The sequence below is a fragment of the Festucalex cinctus genome, chromosome 15 (assembly GCF_051991245.1).
Source record: "Festucalex cinctus isolate MCC-2025b chromosome 15, RoL_Fcin_1.0, whole genome shotgun sequence".
Classification (NCBI taxonomy): domain Eukaryota; kingdom Metazoa; phylum Chordata; class Actinopteri; order Syngnathiformes; family Syngnathidae; genus Festucalex; species Festucalex cinctus.
The window spans coordinates 13,031,950-13,055,842 of record NC_135425.1 but is presented as its reverse complement, the minus strand read 5'-3'; the positions used below and the strand labels follow the sequence as shown (position 1 = coordinate 13,055,842).

Sequence of the window (23,893 nt, the reverse complement as noted above, 5' to 3'; positions counted from 1 at the left end):
TTTATAGCTCGCCATTAAACTTTGCTTTAGATGTTGAATGTGTCAGTTACTGATAGCGGAGCCTGTCAGCTGATTTACTGTCATGCCTGAAATTGCCTTAGTGACGCCTGGAGAGGATGACTAACCAACTCCGGTAGGGTCAACAAGCGGAGACAGTCTGATAAGGGAGCGAGGCCGAGACACTGAGGTAGATCGAGATAGAGAGCGGCAGAAAGAGAGAGAGGAGGAGGGCCCTTGGGATGGACAAGAAGAATGAGGGTCACTCCACGTAAACATGGCAGACATCTCTGGATCTACCCCGAAGACATGAGACCAGACGCAAGCTACTCTATCTGATTGATTCTCTTGTTGGTCCGAGGATTGCTATCAGCGACGCACACTTTCACATGTATTCAATGTTCCCGAGCTCGTTAAAGTGGATTGAGAGACTTACCTTTGGTGCAGCACTTTATTGCGTGCATCTTGTCAAATGTTGTCTAGGGCATCGAAGGAAAGAGGGTGACACACAAATTGGCTTTTAACATCATAATGCATTTTTAAAATGCGAGAGGCTCCATATATGACCAGGAAAATATCATAGTGTTTTGTAATATAATCAGTATTTGGTTTCGTTTTTCGTGCTTTCTGGAGAAAAAAAAAACAACAAAACTTTTTAGGTGGGTAACAACATTGTTTCAGTTAAACGATTTTTTGCTTTGTGATGCGAGGCAAAACATTCGTTACGAACGAGCTACAGTGACATGAAAAAAGAAAATAGTGCAATTCAGATCCTGTAATGCCCTGACATGTGGGCAAGGAGAGCCACATTTGCCGATGTGTCGTTTATTGAACAAGACAAACCATCAAACACACAAACACAAAACAAGAACAATTGCAAGGAGCTTTTAACAACGCATTTTCGATATTCCACAGAATAAAATTCCAATAAGTGATTAATCATCCGATTAATTGAAAAATATGTAATAAACACTTTTTTTTTTGGAGGTCCGTTAACACAACTATAAAAATATGCATTACATGAGGAACAGATTAATAGTTTTATATTAGAGTTTATTTTTCTTTATTTTCTTTTTTTTTTTTTTTTACTAAAACAGAGAATAATAGGCCACTTTTTTGCCATTTTGTTTTGGCGGGATGTTGAATGTCATATTTATCTTGAATTGAAATGTGCTAATGGACAAACAAAAAACCCTGCCGATTTTAAAAGAGCTAATATCACCCGATTAAATCAGCTTGCCAATTAATCAGTTGAGACTTTTTTTTTTTTTTTTTTTTTATGTATGGAGGTTGAAAAAATAAGTAGAGAGCTTACTTTGAAAAAGTAAGGTGTATTAAGTACATCTATCTGTTTGCAAATGATGGAACTAGAGTTATTAAAAATAAACTCAAGTAAATCACAGATATCTGAAAAATCTACTTCAAGTAACAAAGTACTTTGTTACTTCCTACCCCAACTACAGTATTGTCAAAGGGGAAACTCAAGGCAAAGGAGGGCTTATCATTCCAGGCTAAACTGTACAGAACCACTTAATGGAAGAAAGACACAGGACTGCCCATGCTAGCAAATTATACAGTTAGGTTTACCCATCATTAGCATCTCTTAGGATCTTTGTCCCAATTGGGACATCAAGCATCAACACCCATTCGTCTCAATCAGCCTCCATTTTCATTCAATATTTAAAAAGAGCGTCTCCGAGTTGAGCCATAAAACACGCAGGCGAGCACACACCCAGCCGGCTCGCCGGCGCGTCTTGCAGCCACCCATCCCGCCGTAATGCCATTTAGAGTAATAGCACTGCTAGCAAATAACAGTTAACCGCGTTAACGTCTGACTCTGGCGCGCCGGGCCCCGTGCGAGCATCTGTCATCTTTATCAATGAGCAGGGGGTTTGACGTGAATCTAATTTGGGCCCCTCCAAACATCTCAACCCCCCCACTCCCCCCAACCCCCGTGTCATCTGCCCTCATGCGTCGCTAACAATGATGTCATGTCACAGGTTCTTGTAACGTGTCTTCCTTCGATTATATATATATATATATATATATATATATATATATATATATATATATATATATATATAATGTGTGTGTGTGTAGGGGTTTGCATCTCTCTCTCTGCTCTCCGACTGCCCAAACACTTAGACCTGGTGGTACTCCAAGTATTCTTTTGAGGTGGTACTATGTTGTAAAAAGTTTGATGAGGAGATGGCGCTATTATCCAATTTTTCAGCAGGCGATTTGGATTTCGGAAAGTAGCTGTTGGATTGTTTAGTTTGAGGGTGGAGGACCAAAGTAACGCCCCCCCACCACCACCTTTCCACCCTCTGACACTGACCTCCTGACCTGCTTGACCCGTGTGGTCGCTTGGACAAAGGGAGCCTTTCCCTTTTAATTCTGCCCAGGGAGCTTTATATGGGACCTGACCCGACTCTCCTCTTAACCTTTTGGACCTCCGGCCTGATGTCCGTGATTTAGGGCAAATTTCATTACATGAATTCTCCGGATGAGACTCTTGGGCTGAGGGGATGTGGCAGTGCAACAACTCAACCTGATTAAAATGTCAGGTAGGGCGGACAAGAAGCGCCGCTAAGCCTCAACCATGGAAGAGGCGCGAGGGTGCGATCGCGGCGGTATGGCCACCATCATAAAAACCGACCTGTACATAATTCCCCGACACAAAGCGAGCAGCGTAACCGCAGAGCATCCATTGCATGAAATTAGTGGAAGGTTCAGGAGATTCGATTGCATGCACCATTCAAGCGGCGGGAAACGTGAGCCCCGGCCCATTCACGCGCTATGAGTGACAGCTAGCGCCGTGTCAGTAAACGACCCCCCAGCCGGGGAACTTGTGAATCTGCGGCGGGGCGGGAAGAGAATGCCAACACCGAAGGGGACAAAAAGATGAGTGAGGAGCACTAGAAAGGCAAGACCCTTGAGATGGGCTGCCATCCGAGGCGCCTGGGCTCGTGTGCCGTCTACCTGTCTCTCTTCTTGACTGCCATGTTCTTGTCAGTGTCGACACCCTGTCAGCTCCACCGAGAGCGGGCAGGCTGGTTAGCAGGCAGGCGGGCAGGCAGGGGCTCACATAAAAGCAGGCGGGCCGAATGGGGGGCTGACTGGGCTGGGCCGGCCCGGGATGGAGCCAGCCTTCCAGACGTAGACAATAGTGGGGCCCGAGGCCGGGGCCTGAAACCCGAAGCCCCGGCCTGGTATTTTAAGAGGCCTGAGTGGCTCTGGAGCCACTTGTCAATCAATAGGTGCACACAATCAGACGAAAACAAGACTTGGAATGGCGGAAAAAATTGAGACGATGACAGCGGGAATGAACATATTGAAAGATATTCCCTTTTTCTGCACATTTTTGGTTTGAGATGTGTTGGAGCAGCACAGAAAAGAATGAAAAAAAGTCAGTGTTGTTTCACAAGAAAAAAGTTGCAATAAAAGGCTTATTAAAAGAGTAAAGCCAAAATCACATTACAAGAAATGTTAAGAGGTGAGGTTAACTGAAATTCATATTTTTTATGAGAAAAAAAAACAATGTAACAAGAATAAGTATTATAAGAAAAAAAGACATGACAAAGTCGTTAGTTTCAATAGCATAGTTGCTAAGTCATATTTGAACATTTTTGGGAAAACGCGAGTTCAACAAACAAACAGTTTGTAGATTACCACGACCTGGATATTAATATTATTAGTTTAAAATAACTTAGGCAATTGCACTAATAGGCTGAGGAAGTTATACAAAAACACGATCCAAATACAATCAAGAATGAAGTCAAAGTGTTGGAAGAATAAAGTCAATGTATGAAAAGTAGGACAAACTTTTATACTGTAAAGTGAAAATATATTAATAAATAAATATATATAAGTTAGGAAAACCAATTGTAAGAAGAACTAAACGTGAGACAAAAGGTCACAAAAATTGTTGAAATATAACGACTAAATAAGGTAGTAATGTCTTAAGGATATGAATATAAAGTCACAAATTATGATATTAAGTCACAGAAATTCGTATTTCCATTAGAAAACCCAATAATGTAACAGAGTAAAGATTTATGAGAACGAAACCATATGTTAGGAATGATAAAATATGACGGAGAATAAAGTATTACATGAACAAAGTCATATTTTGACATGAAAAAAAATCATCAAGTCTTCATGAAATCGTAGTAACGTGACACTGGATTTTAATATAATAATTATTGAGCAATAGACAGTAGCAGCCTTTGTTTGTGTGCTAATAACCAATATTACAATAGCACTTTCTGACTATACTAAAGATTCTTGTAACATTCCCACCATTTTAGATTTTTTTTTTCTCCTTTTTGGTGTGGCCCCAATACTACTTTGTACACAAACACACACCTAGCATAAATGACATTTTTATGGCTTTCTTGGACTTCTTTATGGTCTAAAGTTCTCCAAGAAGGTGTGGAGGAGCTGCGTGTCTCTGTTGACTAGTACACCATCTACTAAGTGGGTGTGTGTAATTTTGCATGTGTGTACACAGATAGCAAAGGCAGCACAATCAGCCTTCCTCCTCCTTTCACAAACACTTGCATCACTCGCCTTGTCGCCGTTTGGCTCCTTCATGATCACCTCGCACACGTCTGAAGGGGGCAACAAACAAGTTGATGACGTAGCTTTTGGGGCTGTTGAATGGCAGACCATAATAAGCCGCAAAAGGTCGCAACATGGCAGGATAGGGGGAAAAAAAAAAACGCGTTTGAGGTCTGTTCTTGTGAGGCGGGTGATCACTCTAATGTCTACTTCTGTAGTTTCCCTTGCTTTATTTATTACATGAATGTGATTTTTTTCTTTCTTCTCACTAATAAAAAATGCGTATTTTATGGCGAAACTGAATGTTAATCACAGAGTCTAAGTGGTCCATGGTGTACTGTGCAAAAAGTTGACTTCCGCAAGTCTTTAAAAAGCCTTAAATTGCATTGAGACATTAGAGACAGCAAATGGGGCCATCTCCTGTGCTTATTAGTAAATATAATAACACAAATGAGACACACGCAGGCTGCTCTCCAATTGAGTTTGCCGTGAAGATAGTTAAGTCATTACTGATGGAATCTCATTTAATATCTGGGCTCCTCTTTACATTTACTCGTTTGTGAAAGTAGCATAAAAGTGTGGAATGTTTTCAAAGTCCAGAATTGTGGTGAGAATATTTAATATAGCAACATCAACATGTAGGAAAAGTGTGCTTGCATTCATGTCGCAATGTTTACAATTTCTACCTATTAAATGGAGCTAATTCTAAAAAGCTACATTAGGATTTTTAAAGTTCAACATACTTTGAACATGTTAAAAATGCGAGAAGAAAAATTGTTTGCAACCATTAAAACTGTTTGCAAATGTATGGTGACAATCTTTGCAAGCTTTTGCAAACTTAAATGAACCCGGAAAAACAACATCGGCTACGTGCACACCACGCAAGCCTTTGCCGCTCAGTGAGATACGGGTTCATAGGGCAAACAAAGAAGAGTTTCACAACTAAGTGATCAAGTAAGCTGCATGTTTATCAAAGGATAAAGAAAATATGACGGTCAGTGTTGCTATGTTGTCTGCCAAAGTTTTTCTGCAACATACCCAATTGTGTTATAATGCCGCCACATTGATGCTATTCATTAGCTCTTTGATGGTATTTTCCTTTGCATGTTAGCATTAAGCTAGCTGACATGCAAAATGATGTATTTGTTTTAAATACAAAACCTCTGTTTTGTTTAGTTTGACGTGAAACTTCAACTGAGAGTGGCAAAAAGTATATCTACGAATTTAAACTGTTTATATAAGCAATTAAAAACAGTTTACTGTATAAGGTAGTTGAACAAATAATCCCCCAAAACGTCAGTTTTCTGCAAATTATCAGAGAAATTTAACACTATACTCCAAATAAAAGGTATACACAATTGAAACAAATCTAAGTTGATGGCTGAGGATGTTTATGGCCTCCCTTGGTGCATGAACTCCTCAAGCTCAAGCAAAGATGCCAGCTATCAGAAGATTAGTCAAAATATCCTGTCAAGGTCCAATCGAGTCGGGTGGCTGAGATTACACACACACGCGCGCGTGAGTCCTGACTGGAGTGTTGCATGTCTCCCTTGTCAGCCAGATGCAGATTAGAAGTGACCGGCGGTACCATCAGAGAGCGGCGCCTGCCTCGTGTTTTCCGGTGAAGCATGCGTCCAGAAACATCTGCAAGCAGTTGACTGGGCCTTTTCCTGCCGCTCTGTTCCTGAGAGGTCTGGAAGGGCGACACTCCGAAGCTGACCTTATTGTGCCCCGCCTGTCACTTAACCTTCGTGTTCGATGTCAGCTCCCCTGCCGCCACGAATCTGACGCAGAACACGACTCGAGCGCCGTTTAAAGTGGCCGACCTCAAACGTGGCGAAGGGCTGATAAGAGGCGTTTTTCCACCAACAAGCCCAGGAACTTTGAGTTCTGGGTAAAGGGAGTTCTTGGTTGTAAAAGTTCATCAGGGAATTTAGAATTGTGTTTCCACAGCGTCTTCGAGTTCTCGGTAATTAATTCAAATGAGTGTGATTGAGTCCAGCTGATGTAAAAACAGCGCCCCCAAATTTGACCAATCAGCCGTGGCCATTGTAGCCCGCCCCCTCAAAGTTCCTGCCTGGCTCAGCAAGACCCTGCTGCAGAATTTAATTACCCTGGTAATTGTTGTTGGTGGAAAAACGAGCAAACTAAATTTTACCAAGGTAAACTGAAAAGTTCTCCAAAAGTTCCGGCGGTGGAAAAAGGCCTAAGGGCGGGCAAAATCCTTCCGCACCCTTCACATCCGGGTTACTACCTCTTCCATCTCATTCCCTAAAGTAGGCACTACCGAACCATGCCAACTAAAACCAGCACACATTCTAATAGCTTATTCCTTCTTGCCATCAATTGCTTAAACATTTTAAAATGTCAGTGACACGTTGCAAATCGTTGCCAATTTTCTTTTGAATCGTTCACTGGTTGGATTTCATTGCCACCATACAGCGCTCGCATCTCAAATATGCACAAGCTAAAGCAAAACAACAACAAAAATCTTACCTTGATCTCAAAATCATTTTTACCGGACACGATAAAGTGCCTAAAAAATGTTGGAGACGGTTACAGATGTAAAGGATGGATCTCAAAACCCTGGAAAACAAACACGACTTCTCACCCAAAGTGTTTATGATCCCGAACCTTTGAAACCAAGCGAGTCACCGTGATAAACTGTTTCAAAAAGTTTACATTTTCTTTGCCTCTAGAGCCTAAGAAACACCAGCTCGTGCTGTATAAATCTGTCAGGGCTGCAGAGTTGAGCGTATACAGAGTCATGATTTACACGTTCCAGATGGGAGATTACAGGACGGCAGTGAGGCGCTCGGAGCATCACGCACGCTCCTCTTCAAGCGCCCACTTCCACGAAAGACCCTTTGAGCGCCGCGAGCATTATGGAGCAAACAAACAAAAGTGCTAACATATTCAAACTTGGCTTTTGGTGAAAACGCGAGTTCCAAACAACTTGCAACGTAGTAACCTAGCGAGACGAAGATCAGAAAATTCAAGTCCCAGACAGAGAAAATATAACGATTTTGCCTTAGCTTGACCACAATAAGACATTGTTGATAATGTAGTCAGACATTTCTGCACAGTCGTTTCCTGGGCAACCTTGCATAATAACAATTTGCAGAAACAAAGGACTTACACAGAATAAAAGAGAGATTGGAGCAAATTCATGTGTGTGTGTGGCTGTGCTTATGCGGTGTAGGCAGCGTGCTTTCCCCCCCGAGGATCTCGCCCGGGGTGCGTAAACAGTGATCCTATGGTGCTGGGCAGAACAATTCAGTGTCAGGGAAAAGGTCAGCGATCGCTGCTCGGCTCCATCAGGTCAGAGAGGGGGGGAAAAACAGAGAAAGAGGAAAAAAGGGGGAAAGAACGCGGCTAAAGTGGCGAGGGCCCGGAGAATATGTTTCCAATAGACCCTCGTCAGGCCGCGTTAGCATCTGTGTCCAACACGTGCACCGCAGGGATCGTGACCCTCCACTTCCCCTTCCCTCGTGCTCCCCAGTGGGCAAAGTGGCCTGCAAGGTCACCACATGGATGAACGAGGCACAATATCAACTAACCCCCAGCAAGTAGCCCCCGCCCCTTCCCTTCATCTCTTCACATCCAACACCCTGTGGACATTTCCAGAGAGCACCAGAGTACTAGCCCATCCCTGGCAGGGTCACTGTCAGCCCGTAAAATCACACCAGGGCCCCAAGCGCCGCCCGAGCGGGTCCGAGTCTTTGAAGGTTGGGCAGAATTGGGCGAGGAGACGCCGGGAGCGCCGGCACGTTGATCAACACCGGCGCTCCCGGTCCTGTCGGCCGTCATCACGGCACGCGTACGCCGAGCTCAACGCAAACACGGGCGGACCGCCGAGACCTTTATGCTGCTTTTACCTGCAGTAACTAGAGCTGCGTGTGGCATTCCAAGACCTAACACGACCTGATGGCATTGCACAGAGGATAACCGTCACTTCTCAAATGTTGTCTCTGTGTGTTGAGAGGGACTGTGTTTGAAAGATGAACTTTCTGGATCACTGTTGAAAAAGAAACCTGCTGTGGTATCCAGAGTAGAAATGTCGCTAAGCAATTTAGGGGTTTGTTAGTAATACATTGATTCCCAACAATGAGGCATTATCACATAAAACATCCAATTTGACTTACATGGTCCAAAATGTATTTGTTTAACACAAATCTGTTTTTATTCATTTAACTCATTCACTGCCATTGACTGAATGACCTCTAAAAGCTTTAATATCTGTCCATCTACCTGTTGCCATTCATATAACAGAATAAGTTGTGACTTTCCTGCAAGCTTATCAACTATATGTTCAACTAAACAGACCCAGATTTTAGACTAAGGAAGCAAAATTGTGAATAGTTTGAGACATTTTGTGGCATTTTTGTTTTGGCTCAATAGAGGTTTGAAACAATAAGTTAATAGACAAGGCTTTGTGTGAATTTGTGTAACAACTATTGATCATGGTTTGTCAATTAATAAAAGTTTTTTTTCTGTCTACTGCAAAATTAAATAATAATGAGATCAAATACTAAATCTGTATTAAATAGAAATTATTGTATAATAGTATACACTGGAAAACATTTTTTCTTGAGTTAGGTCTGAGGGCTGTTTTTAACAAATTTTTGGGCGCAGAATCCAAAACCAATCTCAGGTTTCTTTCCAGGTCAAATTTTTGACCCATAGGATCCTCCTTTTCTTAAAATATGAAATAATTGTTTGTGTATGTAAATAAAACACTAAGATAAAAAAAAATAAAATGCATAAAACGCAATGGAATTTACAACGGTATGGCTAAATAAAAGCCAGCACTTAATCCCAACTCTAAATAAACTAAACTTAAATTGTCAATGCACAAACAAGTAGCTTTAAAAGACTCCAATCGTAATCGTAATGTATTCTTACTACAGTCTTACTACAGCTAATCTGTGGAATTTTGCTTACCTAGAGGGGTATACTGTTGAGAAAAAAAAATGACTGCAATTTTGGGATCTGTCTCCCAATTTTAGTCATCATAATCTAACCCAACAGATTGTTTTTAAAAAATTGTTCCCCAATGTTATTGGGGTAGTTTACAATTGGCTAAAATAATAGTGCATTCTACTTTATTTAGCTAAAAAGGCCTTTCAGTCTTGTGAGATGTCAATGTCACAGCGGTGCTAAAGTTTTTATAGGGTCAGTAATTTAAATGAAATAAATTGCTTAGCCTCTTATCACAGATGAAGGAGGAATGCAATTTATCAGAAAACAGATTTTTCAATGTGATTTGAATTTGGCTCTCCTGAGGCCACTTTGTATATATTTTTTTTATATATGAATAATTGGGTCATGGCCTTTGGGAAAGAGTGTATGAAGCATTATGACCGATGAATTCATAGCCCATAATAATGTCATTGGAAGAAAAAGCTATAATGCAACAATTATAATCATAAGACGTGGCAGAGAGAGAAAATCCGCCAAAAGATACTTAATAGCCCAATATTGTACAACAAACTATGGCAAGTAGATCAAGTTGAAATTCAATTGCACACAGACTCACAGTTACCAATGTGCTCCATATAGATTTAAAGGGTTTAAATTGACATTTCATTAAGTCTCGTTATTTTCGACTACTAATGATGTCATCACCCTCTGCAGAGCATCCTCACTATTAAAAGCCAATTCAAAACAACGCAAGATGTCAAATAATGAGGAGTGAGGGGGAAAAAAAAGAAACATTCTTCCGCTTGACAGGGGGAAAATAATTATTAATTAGGAAGGAACGCCTCATTTAATTAGTCCTTTTATTAAGACAATGAAGGGCGATGAGCCTGCATTGGAATATGTGTTTTCCAATGCATGACAATAACGGGAGGAGGGGGCGGGGAGGAGAAAAGAACAACATCCCTGGCTAATTTGAATACAGTCCTATTAGTCTAATGACCAGAGTCTGTGATCACTACTCATCACCATTAATGCCACAACTCTCTTTTGCTCTGATTGCCCAAGGCCTGGCTTTTTCCCCTTAGCCCACATTCGGCCGGGGAACCAACGCGTTTCCCCTTCCGCTACACATGAAATGTGACATGAGGACACTAATGTATGTGGAAAGGGGACGGCGAGCAGGGATGCTGAGACACCGCGCGCTCCTCCTTTCGCAGCTAATGATATGACGTGCCACACGAAAACTGGAAAAAAGAAAAAAAAAAAAAAACTATTGTGTTTAAAAGCCGTCAGCGCCGATGCACGCTTATTATACAAACGCTCCTAAATGCGCTAATAGGTGCACCTAACGAGCTTTAACCTCGTAACCGCCAGCATCCAAGGCCATATTGACATCAGAATGATGCGTTCAAATGAGTTGGAAGATTGGAAAAAAATGGAGAAGAGTCACATTTGCAGTTGCATGATTTGCTCCTGTTTTCTGCTTCACAATGCACAACGGAAGCATATTATTTTAACCACATGTTTTGTATATAAACAAGTCATGCAACCGCCACTATTGGGGGGGAAAAAAAATGCTCTTGGGAAAACCTCTGGAAATTGTGATACATGCAGAAATGTGCGGAGGAATGTAAGGGGGGAATATTAGATTTAAATATTGGAAGACGCTCTGACACGCTGGTCAACTTCTGATTTGTTCCGAAGCGGAATAAATGATTCTTACAAGAGATATTCTTGAATAAATCTGTTCCAGGTGTGATCAAAAAATCTTTGTCAACTCTACAGGTGATGTTTTAAGTAACATTTTATCATTCTTAACTGTAAATGTATTCACGTGTATTTCAATACACACCAAGAGTAGTCAAGTTTCTTTAACCTTGGTCGTGGTAGCTGTAGCCTAAAAGCTAGCATAGTGCCTTCACTTGTAAATAAACCTAGCCTACCTTGAGAGTTGTTTTGGTGACTTTTTTTTTTTTTTTTTTTTAATTATTATCCATGTGGGAGAGGGATGGACAATCCACTCCTATGTCACCCTCTCGCACAGACGATGCTGAAACAGACTGAATTCAGGAGCACTGCTTAAAGTAGAGCTGACGTTAGCTAGTCGGCTAATCATTATGGGTTTCTATATAACTGAAAGACGATGTAAAAATGTGAGAAAATGCCTTCCACAAACCCAATGATGAAGTTTTGGTTCTGAGTTTGTCCCTTTAGAAGAAGTTACCCAGAAGTCTTGCTGTTTTCTCTCAACTATTTACAGGTTCTGCTGCATTAATTCTCTTTTAGTTATCTTTTCATCACATTCTGTCACCCAGAAGTACCATGGCGCCGGTTGTCGACAAACATTCTTGACTATTTTAAACAAAACTTGGGCCTAAAATACAATTCTGTGGTGTATTCATCCCATTCTGATTTGTATGACCTCATACTAAAGTTCCCTCTCATCTTCTCTCTACTGATAGTCATCCGATTGAAATCCTCTCCTATAAACATGAAAGCTTGGCCTTTTGTTATTGTAATGTTGCATTTTCATCACTTTTGCAGAATGTATTCTTGGCGCCGTTTTATTATATCCGTCTGCCTCTTCAACAGCTTCATGACAACTGCTGTCGAGAGAAGTGTTGTCAAGGGCAAAACTCCAATGAAAGAAAACCTCGGCCATTATCCCAGCATCAAATGAGCATTGAAGTCATTTGGACGAGCGGCGCCTCCTCCCCCTTTCGCACGTACCGGCAGCACATGACAAAACAAACAGGTCACCGAGCATGAGGTGAAAACATGAAAGTCACACGTCTAATGCCCCGGCATCATCGTCACCCGGCGCGATTCCACTCTGCCAGACAAAGTGGCACAGCTGGCAGAGAAAAGCGCAAGCGCAAAAGCAGGCAAGAGTGTTAAATGACCCACGGTGCTCAACAACCTTGGTGACTGGGGAAGGCCAGCACTAATTAACGCCGGGCGGCCATTTTGGCTGTCAGGGGAATCGTCACTGTGGGGAGGGATGGGGGTGCGCACAGTCCTTGGATTCACCCCTTCGGACGTCCTCGTCACTCGCCCGCTCCCAGCCCGAGGGCTATTTTTCACCCCCTCCGCCCTCTAACCAACAACCTCTCACGCCAGCCTGACCACACCCCCATGCTAATGAGGGGGATGTTTGTCAGAGGAAAATCCGACCACAAGTGTGTCAATCAAAACGTTGCCTTCCACGGTGTTGCTGCAGTCGCCTCTGTCCATCGATGATTCAGCATTGGGCAGATTTAAACACCTCAGGAATCTAAACCTTCCGTAAAAGTACCTCGGGTTAGAATAGATTACCAAATTGGTGGTGCTGATTTAATACTCTTGATAATGGAGAGCATCATGTATTGCAGTTTCTAGCAAAGGTTGCAATCCATTTGCTTACCTAAACATCCAAATCGTTCATGGGAATATTCAAACCCACATATTACCTATTTTGTGGCCACAAATTAGTATTTCACGCAGTTATTATGTCACAATTCAAGATTAGTTCCAGTATCATGTTTGGGACCCGATACAATTTCACTTATGCTGTTCTGGGTCTCGAGACTGTTACAGCGGACAACAGCATGGACTTCTTGTACTAGCTACATGAAGGCCAGCAATGTTAATCACTCCATTTGTAATTGTCCTACAAATAGTTAGTGATCTAGTTTTTACGTATCACAGGTACTGTTCAGGGCCGCAGGGAAGCTGAAGTCTATCTTGACCAACTAAGGCAGAATGCACCTTAACTGGTCATCTGTCAGTTGTATAATTACCGACCAAGAACTGAGTTCTGGCTTGTGCCATGACAGTCAGCTATGTAAACCACTACATTTGCAATGGCCACAGACACGGTTGTCATCTGTCCATTATCCATACTGCTTATCCTGTTCATGATCACGGGTTATATCGCAAATGATTGGGGATTGAGACTTTGCTAGTGTCAGCTATGTGAAGCACTACAACATCAATACTTGTACAAAGAGTTACCATTTGTCCATTTCTGTATTATTTTTCTTGATACGGATCACAGGTAGCTAAAGGCTATTCCAAATAACTTAGGATGAAAGATTGACTATACCCCGAACTGGTCACCAGTCCCTCTCATGGGAAATGACTTGAAACAGAATTCTTACTAGCTTCTTGAATGTCAGCTATGTGAAGCTCTAGACTTCTAATGGCAGTAGAAACGGTTAATAGCCATCCATCCACTTTGTACAGTACTTCACTTATTCTGACAAGGATCATAGGGAGCTGGAGTACATGCCAAGTAACTTAGTACCAAGAACTGTTCAACAGCCAGTCATGGAATGAGCCTTTACTAAATCCATGAACATCAACTCTACTGTATGAACCACTACACTTCCAATGGCCTGATCAGGGTCACAGGGATCTGGAGTCCGATTGATAGGAATTGAGCCTTCTAGTGTGAACCACTACGTTCATGTTACCATTCAGTCTAACATGGGATAAATGAGGGTAGACTGTACCTTCCAGCAACGCCACTTTACCAGATTTCCACGTGACAGTGCTATGGAACCGACAAAATAAGTCCCAGTTATTAGTCATGTTTGCTCGCTCTTATCAATCAGACTTCCGCTACACAAAATGGGGAGGCAGCCATCGTCTCAGAGTGCTGGAAGCGAGAGCATCTTCTGCAGCCAAACATGTCTATCAATCATTCATCTGGATTCTGACACCCCGCCTTAGAAAACCCTGACGTTCTGTCGCCTTTTGCAGACGATCTAGCGCTATCACATGACAGCAGCGCGGTAGAATTAATATTCATCACAGGCAATTTATGGATTCATTTATCACCCGCTTCCTATTTGTTTCTTTTAATCGGCCCTGGGGCTGCGAACATGGCCTTGGCCAGCCACCAGCGCTGGAGCTTTATTCCTCTTCACACAGGCCTAGTGTTAACGCCGCTGGCCAAGTTCACAGATTTGACTGACTGTAGACTTAATGCCGCTTGCCTTGTTTTCAGCACTTGTCCCTCCAGATTTGCCACCCTGGCTGCACAATTTCCTCCAATTCTAATTATTCATCAGCTCGTTATGCCCGTGCCTGGGCGCCTCCCCTAATTAGAGGCGACGCAGGGTTTGGTCCCAGGCTAGCCCCGAGTAAGGGAACCAGTTCAGAACCAGTCTGCGGCGTGCGCCTGTGGAGGACTGGGTAAGTGCCAGCCTCTCCGAGTACACGAGCGAGAGGAAGGGCCCGTCTTGACAGTGTGATGTGACGTCCCTTAAGTCTAACACAAACACACGCACACACCATCAAATACTGTGGTGCCCCATATCTGTTAGCATCACCTCTAGATGTTTATAGCAAAGTCTTTGTTTCACTGGTGTTATATATTGCCACATGAGTGTGAAGTATTTTTTTTTTATGCAGATTTGTTTTAATGCCGTCAAGTCGGGCTGCTGAGAACAGTGTCAGTGGGCAGTGTAGACAAGCGTGAATTATTAAATCATTGTTCCCTAATTAACATCAGCCCCCTTAGACACGGAATAGCCTCTCGAGCTAAGAACAATAGAGTGTGCCTGTGGTTATTTAAATGAACATTTTCCGCAAACAGAAACAAACAATGGCCTCTTGTTCGCGTCCACCGGCACAGCTGTTTATATTAACATGATTTTTAGTTGTAATTTTTTATTTTTTTCATGCTGCAGAAGCAGGGGTAGTGGCGTCAAATCAAAATAAACAAGAAATAGGAATGAGAAACAATAAGAACATGGAAGCCCAGTCCTCAGGATAGTCCAAAACTGCAATACACTGTCGTTTTAAATTGTGGCATAATGCTAACCTGTCTGGTTAAAGTTGTAATTTCAAAATGAAAACATGGTAGCCGAAAAGCATCACTTTTAAATATCATGGTCACTTGTCCACTCAAGTAAAACAGGGTTTTTAGTTGAGGCCATATATACAAAATGTTTCATTCATGAAACAAATAATTCTGTATCAAAATTACCTATAGCACGAACGCTAGCCCAAGCGCAGAGCTGGTCTAAGTGGCTCGCTATTGCAACGTCAGATACCAATCCTCTTTGTTGTAACAATTTTATACCATTAAAAATGTCATCTTTTAAAGGGGGCTGACTGGTTAGCACGTCCGCCTCCCAGTACTGAGGACGTGAGATCGAGTCCAGGCTTCAGCCTTCCTGGGTGGAGTTTGCATGTTCTCCCCGTGCCCGCATGGGTCTTCTCGGGGTACTCCGGTCTCCTCCCACATTCCAAAGACATGCTTGGCAGGTTAATTGGGTCCCTAGGTTTGCTTGTGACTATGAGTGGTCGTTCGTCTCTGTGTGCCCTATAATTGGTTGGTGACCAGTTCAGGGTGTACCCCCCGCCGAATGCCCAAAGCCAGCTGGGATAGGCTCCAGCACCCCCGCGACCCTTGTGAGGAATAAGCAGTTAAGAAAATGGATGGATTTTTTTAAGGGGTTCACCCCAGCTAACCAAAACTTTGGCACCATTTAAAAAACAGCTACCTAGCTCACGATGTTAGCATGTTTTAAAAATCAGACATGTTCTTCCTCCTTAAAAATTCCACGCCTCAACTACCAAACAAAATTTCCAGTGACCTAAAACACAGTTTGCGTGTGGACCAAAGGCAGAAACACGTAGGGGAAAAGGTATGTTCTTAAAAATACCCGTGTTTGTGAGGACATGACCTGAGCCTCGGGTATTTAATGCGACCCCGTGTGTCATCTTTGCACCTGTATTTATTTCTTTATTTCTGGTGTGTTCGCACATTAGCAGATGTGACAAGTGTAATTCTTTGTGCAGTTGCCCCCTTGCACTCACTCATTTTTGCTCATTTTCTCACAAGTCTTTAGTCGAAAGGTTTCGGACTTCACATGGGGAAGCCTCCTAACAGTAAAGTGTCTCATGCTAATGCATATTCATTAGGTTAGACACACACATACAGACATGCGCACACACATAAATAAAATACAGCACATGCATAGACAGTGCTGTACTAATTAAATCCCTGTGTGTGAGTGCAGAAATATGTAATGCTGACATTTAGTCAAGGGAGATTTGGGGAGATGAGGAGAAATTCTAGCGCTGGGCTGGAGCTGGGCCCGGGGCGAGCTGGCAGACAAAAGGACAGCGGCAGGCGGCGAGTCTGGGATCGGGAGCGGCGGAAAGGTCATCTCCGTGAAAAGGCTAACGTGTCAGTGCTTTTGTTCCTGGCCCTCGGAACATATGTTTGGCCCTCCTCCATGGCTGCCCCCGCTATCGGGATGAAATCTAACCCCCAGCCCCCTTCCAAACATAAGATGAGACACTTTGCACACGCATCAACACACACATCTACGCACAGTAGGCAGCACTTGTGTTGCGATACAACAGTTGTTTTGGATAAATTGTTTTATCACTCACGCTGGCGGAAAGCTACACCGTCCAAGAGCACCTGTCTGATTCTGGGCGTACAAGTCCAGATAAGCGTGACGTGGCAGTGTACAATGAGTGAAAGGGATCAAAATTATCATTTTTTTTGATGATGTTAAGAATGACCTCACATAATGGACATTACTCGAAAGGAGTGGTTGGACGCAGGGGCGGTGCTATATGATGGACGGTGGTGGTCACGGCCACCCATTGTCACTCTTTGGCCACCCCACACCTCGAAGAAAATTTTGATATCTGTGATTTTTATGCCATTTTCACATTGATGCAGTATTCTTAAAACCCTTAATATGCTGCCATAAGTACTTTATATTAACTGCTTGATCTGAATACAAACCCCAATAGAATCTGTTTTTAAATGGGAAGTCAACCTTAAACATTTCTTGACAATAATATATGTGATCTCACTAGTCTAAACATGACACTGATTAATATTACATTTGTGGAATATGAGTTATGCTGCAAAATCCAGCCATTTTTATCCATCTTAGGGAGCGGCCATTTTGCATATTGCTGTCAACTGAAGATCACATCACAGTTAATATGGGCTCTGGCAATGACCAATCATTGCTCACCTGTTTTCTGTTTTGGTTGCTCCCTCAAACCTGAGCAACTGTGATGTCATTTTCACTCGACAGCAAGTGGCAAAATGGCTGCCTTCTGATATTGTTAAAACCTGCTGGATTTTGCAGCTTAATTCATATTCCAGTAACACAATATTAACCAAAATACCATATTTAGACTAGTAAGTCTGACTTCCCTTTACAATATTTGATTCTTACATTCAACACCAAACAAAATCATTACTTTAACACCATAGCAATCAATGGCTAACCATCCACAGTCATGGTTTCATAATATCAAATTTACATGTATCCACAACCTTGCTCAACACATTCATAACACAAGCAGGAAAGTAAACATACATTTATGAGTATTACCACCTGCTGTGAAGAAGTTTGCGCCGTAGTATTATATGTGATCTTCAGTTATGCAACATCTTAAATGGTGATTACCATTCAAGTAGATTGATATGATCACTCCACAATGTTGTGTGTTATTTTCACTCTCAGACTCGTTTCTTGCCATTTCTCACGAGATTTAAAGGGGAACATCTTTGGAAGAATATCTGCAAATCATCCCAAATCTCTCGGTTGATATATCAAAAACTGTTGACAGGATGTTGCTCACAAACGACTAAAGGGATCAACCCACGCCAATGAAAATAACCTCTGTGGCGGAAGTAATAAAATATCAGCATAACATGGGGAAAGTAATTTAATCTTAGTTTGGCCAAATCTGCAGCTCCAGTCATGAGTTTGTGCTGCAGGGATGTGACTCATACACAAGAGAAACATGTTGGCAAGACTTCTTTCACCTCCAACAGTGGAAGAGGTGAACTTTGTTGTACTCGTGTTTTATCACCCATGCACTCCCTCTTCCTCCCACTACAACACACATCCAAGGAGCAGAAGGAAGTATTTTCAACCAGGATGTTAAAAAAAAAAAAGCTATTAATTTTCTGAAAAACTGACGTTAAAAAAAAAATTGGTAAATATCAAGTTCTTCCTCAAGGCAGCTTTAAAAAGTTGTCTCATGTAACCACATTCCAGCATTGGTTTTTACACCTCAGGTGAGGAGAAATATGCATGGAATCAATAACATGACATGTTCCCCAACACCTGGATGATGTTGGAATAGCTTCCGGCTTCACTGGAAACCAGCAGAAAGGGAGAATCTTTCTTCTTTGGACCCATGCTATTTAATCCTGTATTTTTTTCTTGCCAATTTGAATACAATTTAATTCAAAGAATGCAGGATGTATTTTTTTTTTTCTCCATGGTCTTTTCTATTGATCCTATGCCAGCCTCAGTGAAACTCAATTGTATGTCATGCTATGCTATTAAACCAGCTAACAACATACAAGCCCATTGGGGCTCTGAGGTCTGCAAACTCAGGTCAATTAGTGGAACCCAGGTTTTGAAGTAAACATGATGAATCAGCATTTAGCTGTTATGCCGCCCCAAAAAACTGGGGAAAGAAATGGTTTTGACTACAAAAAAAATTGTTAGAATTTTGTAAATAACATTTTCCCAATTTATTCTTGCTTTCGTGTTAAAGAATTCTATTCCATCGCTGTCCACCGGTCTGTCAGAGTGCATCAGGTGAGACCACAGTGACGTACATAGTGTGTGTTCGTGTTTGTGTGTGACAAAAGGCGAAAGGACTGGAGGTCGTTCTCATTAGTGGAAACGAAAGCCGCTGTCACTTCTAGATTGTAACTAGTTGCCAGACAACTTGCATCTCAGCTCTCTTCACAACACACTCAACTCCTCCCCCCTTGGTCACATCACCAAGTGCATGTGCCAAACACGGTGACCCACATTTACATAAATTCCCCGGTGACACTTTAGACTGGTCTATCCGCTATTCATAGCTGAGCACTGGTCAACACAAGTCAAAGCAGGTGAAGAGCGAGAAGTCCCCGAATGCCGCGTGACAACTTTTTTTTTTTTTGCCTCTCTATTTTCTATTCCCGGGCATGTTTGCACCCTTGTCCATTTTGTGTCTAAGAAATCACCAGCGGTGCCGCGTGGGTCCTTGCAAGCCCACACAGACACTCGGCCGTCGTGAAAAAAACATGCCGGCGAATGGAAAACAACACTCGAGAAGGGGGCGGATAAATAAATGATGGTGTCAGGGCAGAGTGCGAATAGCAGCCGTGAGGATGCAAAAGGAGAGGAAGGGAGAGTGATTAAAGCTCCAGAGCGCTGGCGATAGGCCTCTTCCTGGTGGTCTCTGCGGACCCCGCAGATGAGGCTGAGAGCGCGCAGACGGGACGGCCAAGCTCTCAGCCCGCATCAGGCTGTCGCCGCCAGTGATGCCCGACCCAGGAGACTAACGCTGCGCTCTCTGTGAGATGGGAACAAACTCATAAAAGCTATTATTGCGCAGATGGTTTGTGCTCTTTTGCCTTGAAAGAAAAAAAAAAAAAAAAAAAAAAAAAAAAAATCTCAACAGGTCTCGGCTGCTGGAATTCACATGCACTCAAGCTCAAGGCTCAAAATTGTTTTGTATTTTTTCTTTGCGGAGCAGTTTTGCAAATCAGTGACTACATTTGAGGAGCAACTTTCTAATTTTGGGGAACATTTTTTTTTTCAAGGTTAATAACCAGGTAACCGAAACAAGGTTTTATCAAACAATAAAAATAATAAAAATATGACAATATAATGAATGAACAATTGGTTTTATTTTTTACAGAATCAACTGTTTTCATTTCTCAAGTTCACATTCTTTATAGCAGCAAACTATTTTCTTGTTTAGAAGCACAGCTGAATTGATTTTTAGAAGGCTCTATTTCAATATAATTATATTCAATAAAATCCATTAAAAATTATGTCTTTTTTTATTTGCTGTAGATAGAGCTACAAAAATATTACAGTACCAAAAACCTCAGCTGTTTTCAATTGTAATTTTGATAATTTAAGCTTTTAACTAGACATGGTACCACTAGTACCACTACCAGGCCTCATTTCAAGGTATCGGCATTCGGTAGTCATAATGGTGGCCGACACCCTTTTGTAGTCGTTTTAAGATCACTAGCTACAAATTAGAAGGATAGGAAATTGTCAATTTAAAATTATATTTAATAATTAATTTTCAGGGATATATATTGGGATATATAGGCCTTTCTTTAAAATTATCATTGTTTTTTTGGAGGGAAATTTTAAGTAAGGATATGCAAGTAATGGTACCAGGTGTTAGCATCGGGTCAATATTTGGTCTCTTTTTAAGGTATCCATACTTTTGACTCTTGTGGCCATTTTACAATAACGAACTATCCATCCATCCATTTTCTTGACCGCTTATTCCTCACAAGGGTCACGGGGGGTGCTGGAGCCTATCTCAGCTGGCTTTGGGCAGTAGGTGGGGGACACCCTGAACTGGTTGCCAGCCAATCGCAGGGCACACAGAGACGAACAACCATCACAAGAACGAACTAGAAATTAGACATTTAAAGAATAGAAAATTTAATATCATGTAATTTTAAGGAAAAATGCTATATTGGGATATATAGGTCTGTCTTTAAAATTATTTGTCATTTTTTGGGTGGAAATTTTACATATCAGGAATACTCGTAGTATAAGTTCTTGGTATCAGTATCGGTGAATACTCATGATTTGAATACTCGTACTGGTACCAGCCTGGAAAAAAAACAAAAAACAAAAAACAAAAACAAAAACAAAAAACAAAAAAAAACAAAAACATGGTATCAAACATCCCTACTAATAAAGTTCAAATGTGGCCATATATAACTCCTTTCCTGCCGTCCCTCATTTTCTTAACTATTCCTTTAGTGTGTTGTCATTTCAGCTTTATGCAGTCAGAGACTAATTGTCAATGACAACCAGTAACTGACAATCATGTGTGGGCTCTTTGAAGTTAATGATGAGAACAGCTCCCAAAAAGGAGCTGGCTCTGTTTCAATCATGACTGACAGACACGTCACAACTTTTGACGATTGTTTCTCAATTTTGCGATTCAATGTGTATTAATCCGGCGCAAAATGCAAACTGCGATGCGAACCCGCTTATGTCAAGCCTTGCAAGCTCATTCCCGAAACGGCGTCGATGTTTGCAGCTCCGCGTGCGTAACAAAGTGTCGCATCGGCGGCTCAAAGTGACCGAATGTTGAATTCCCTGGGCACTAATTCTGCGGACATGCCGCCACCGCTCGCCGCTCACAAGGAGCTATCTCACAATCAGGGCGTGAAATGCTAAAGAGCTTCCAGCCAATGCGCCTGCTTGCATGGCGGTTTCTCCCAACTTGTGTTCATTTGACATTTAGTAAATCATTACTGCAGCCATGCCCTGAAGGAACGTACGCACACATACACACGGTGTTAAAAAAAAAAATATATCATCTAAAGACACACACACACACACACGTGCAACCTTTATTAACACTGTTAACATGTTAGGTGACCTGATTTCATTCGTTGCCAAAATGACACATTCGACCGAGAAGTGTGTGATCAACGCCCCTGCAGCGGGATGTCAGATTATAAAGTGAGGAAACATTCATTTATATTTAGAGTTACAGTGTTCCCCCGCCGTATCACAATTCATCATTTGTGCCCCGTAATATCATTGTTTATTATTGTATGGTTACAAGGGACGCACCAATTGTACTTTTTTCAAACTGAGCGCGAGTACAAGTATTCACATTTGAGCACTCATCATACCAAGCACTCAATAATGCCACATCTTGCAATTGTGATGCAGGTGGGTCTGGAACATAAGCCAGATCCTTTTTAAAAGTTGCATGGAATTTCAGTAGAATATTCCAAGTAGCTGAAATCTATCCTAGCCTTGTAAATTCCAATGGAGAAGTCAACGTAGACGCCTCCGGCCGCTTTGAAGGCCCCGTCAGGCTTTCACACGTCTCCCACGTGTGCTAAGTTTCCTCGCGGCCTCTCTAATCACTGGCGGGCTGAGGGTTGAAAGCTGATAAAAACCCAAGCGATACGGCGGCCACACATCTGTCCGCTCGCCTCTCGTCTCCACCGACAGCTGATGGATGGCTGATGGCGAGATATACACCGGGGAAAGATTGGAGATGGACACAAGACATTTCTGATGTCTCGCAGTCTGTTGGATTTTGTCGCCACGCGATTATTTTATTCAACACATTTTCCAAAGCATCTAAGATGTTTTATTTTATGCGTGGTAATAGTTAGTCTTGTCTGTCAACAGTCCAAAAAGTGTGATGGTCTCGATGAAAAAGTACAAATACAAAGTACAACACAAAGTCTTTTCCTCATCTTTTCTAGTCTAGAATAAATGAGTGCACTATGAGTTTTTCCTTTAATTGACTGTGTAGAGTCGACTAACATTTCCCTTTTTAGGTCCTCAAACAACAGGGATCTGGTCTGAGATCTATTTAAACAATTTTGATACGTACATGTAGAACGCTTTGCTCTGTTTCTTGCAGCGCATCTCATTCAATTGCGCAGGTGTACCTAACGTTGAGAGCACAGATCTATACGGCATGGAAGCAAATGCAGCTGATGATTCTAAAAAGGCACCTGTAACACTTTTGTTCCGTGCATCACAATGTTTTGTAGCAATGCTTTAAGCCCGTTGTCTGTGTAATTGTCTCACAAAGAGCTCCTAATGTCTCATCACTGCACTCACGCACACATCCTCCTTCTTAATCCATAACCTCTTAAGGCGGCCATAACGGCTTTGGTCAAACCCCGTAAAATGTACCAACGGCATGCCTCCACCTTTTTGTTCGCTCACTTTTCATATCAATGAGTGCATGAAGTGGAGTGGAGCAATATCCTCCGTCAATTAAAAATGGAACAAGGAAGCAACAGTTGCGCTAATGTCGGCCTTGAGAGGATGAGCGAGCGATAGATCAATAGTGTTAGAAAACATTGGGGCATATTCACTAAAGGTTTGCGTCGCATTTGCATGGCGCTAACTAGTAAAAATGGAGCAATCCGGGAGCGCCTAATTCACTAAACACGCGCAGATGGGGAAATCCATCACTAAGTGCGCTGCCAACCAGATTGCGTCACGGTGGGTCGGTGTTATTTGCGGGTATGTAAATTAGGTAATTTGCCAAGATTTGACGCAAAATATGCCCACCCCAATGCAAATGAGACTCATTGATATACAGTGTCTAATTCACTAACGCCAGCGCAAATAGCCACATCGGGTTTGGGTGACGTAAATAACATTTATGGAAAGCATGTATAAACCTGTCGCAACCTCGATCCCGGGATCATGACAGCAGTGCATGCCGTTTGCGGCATGGCTTATCAGGCAGAGAGGAGAGAGAGCGATAGAGAGAGAGCTGGAGGGGGAAATTTTTCTATGTTGGTTTAGGACACAATGTAACCCGGGCTGATCGGCAATGGCGAGGAGGCATTTTATGATCATTTTTTACGTGCCAGATGCATACTGTACGCCCACGCCAACCT

The 23,893-nt window shown here is 42.2% G+C and overlaps 1 protein-coding gene across 4 annotated transcripts in view; it reads right to left on the bottom strand.

Annotated features, from left to right (window-relative positions):
• Positions 1–23,893, bottom strand: part of LOC144002021 (uncharacterized) — a 169,925-nt gene that overhangs the window by 46,048 nt on the left and 99,984 nt on the right. For 2 of the 4 annotated variants that reach the window (XM_077496811.1, XM_077496814.1), the window contains one exon: positions 4,342–4,610. The exons of the other annotated variants lie outside the window; for them this stretch is intronic. The gene's annotated coding sequence lies outside the window, so the exon portion shown is untranslated. Of the gene's footprint in view, positions 1–4,341; positions 4,611–23,893 lie in introns of those variants that run through there. 4 annotated transcript variants of the gene reach the window in all.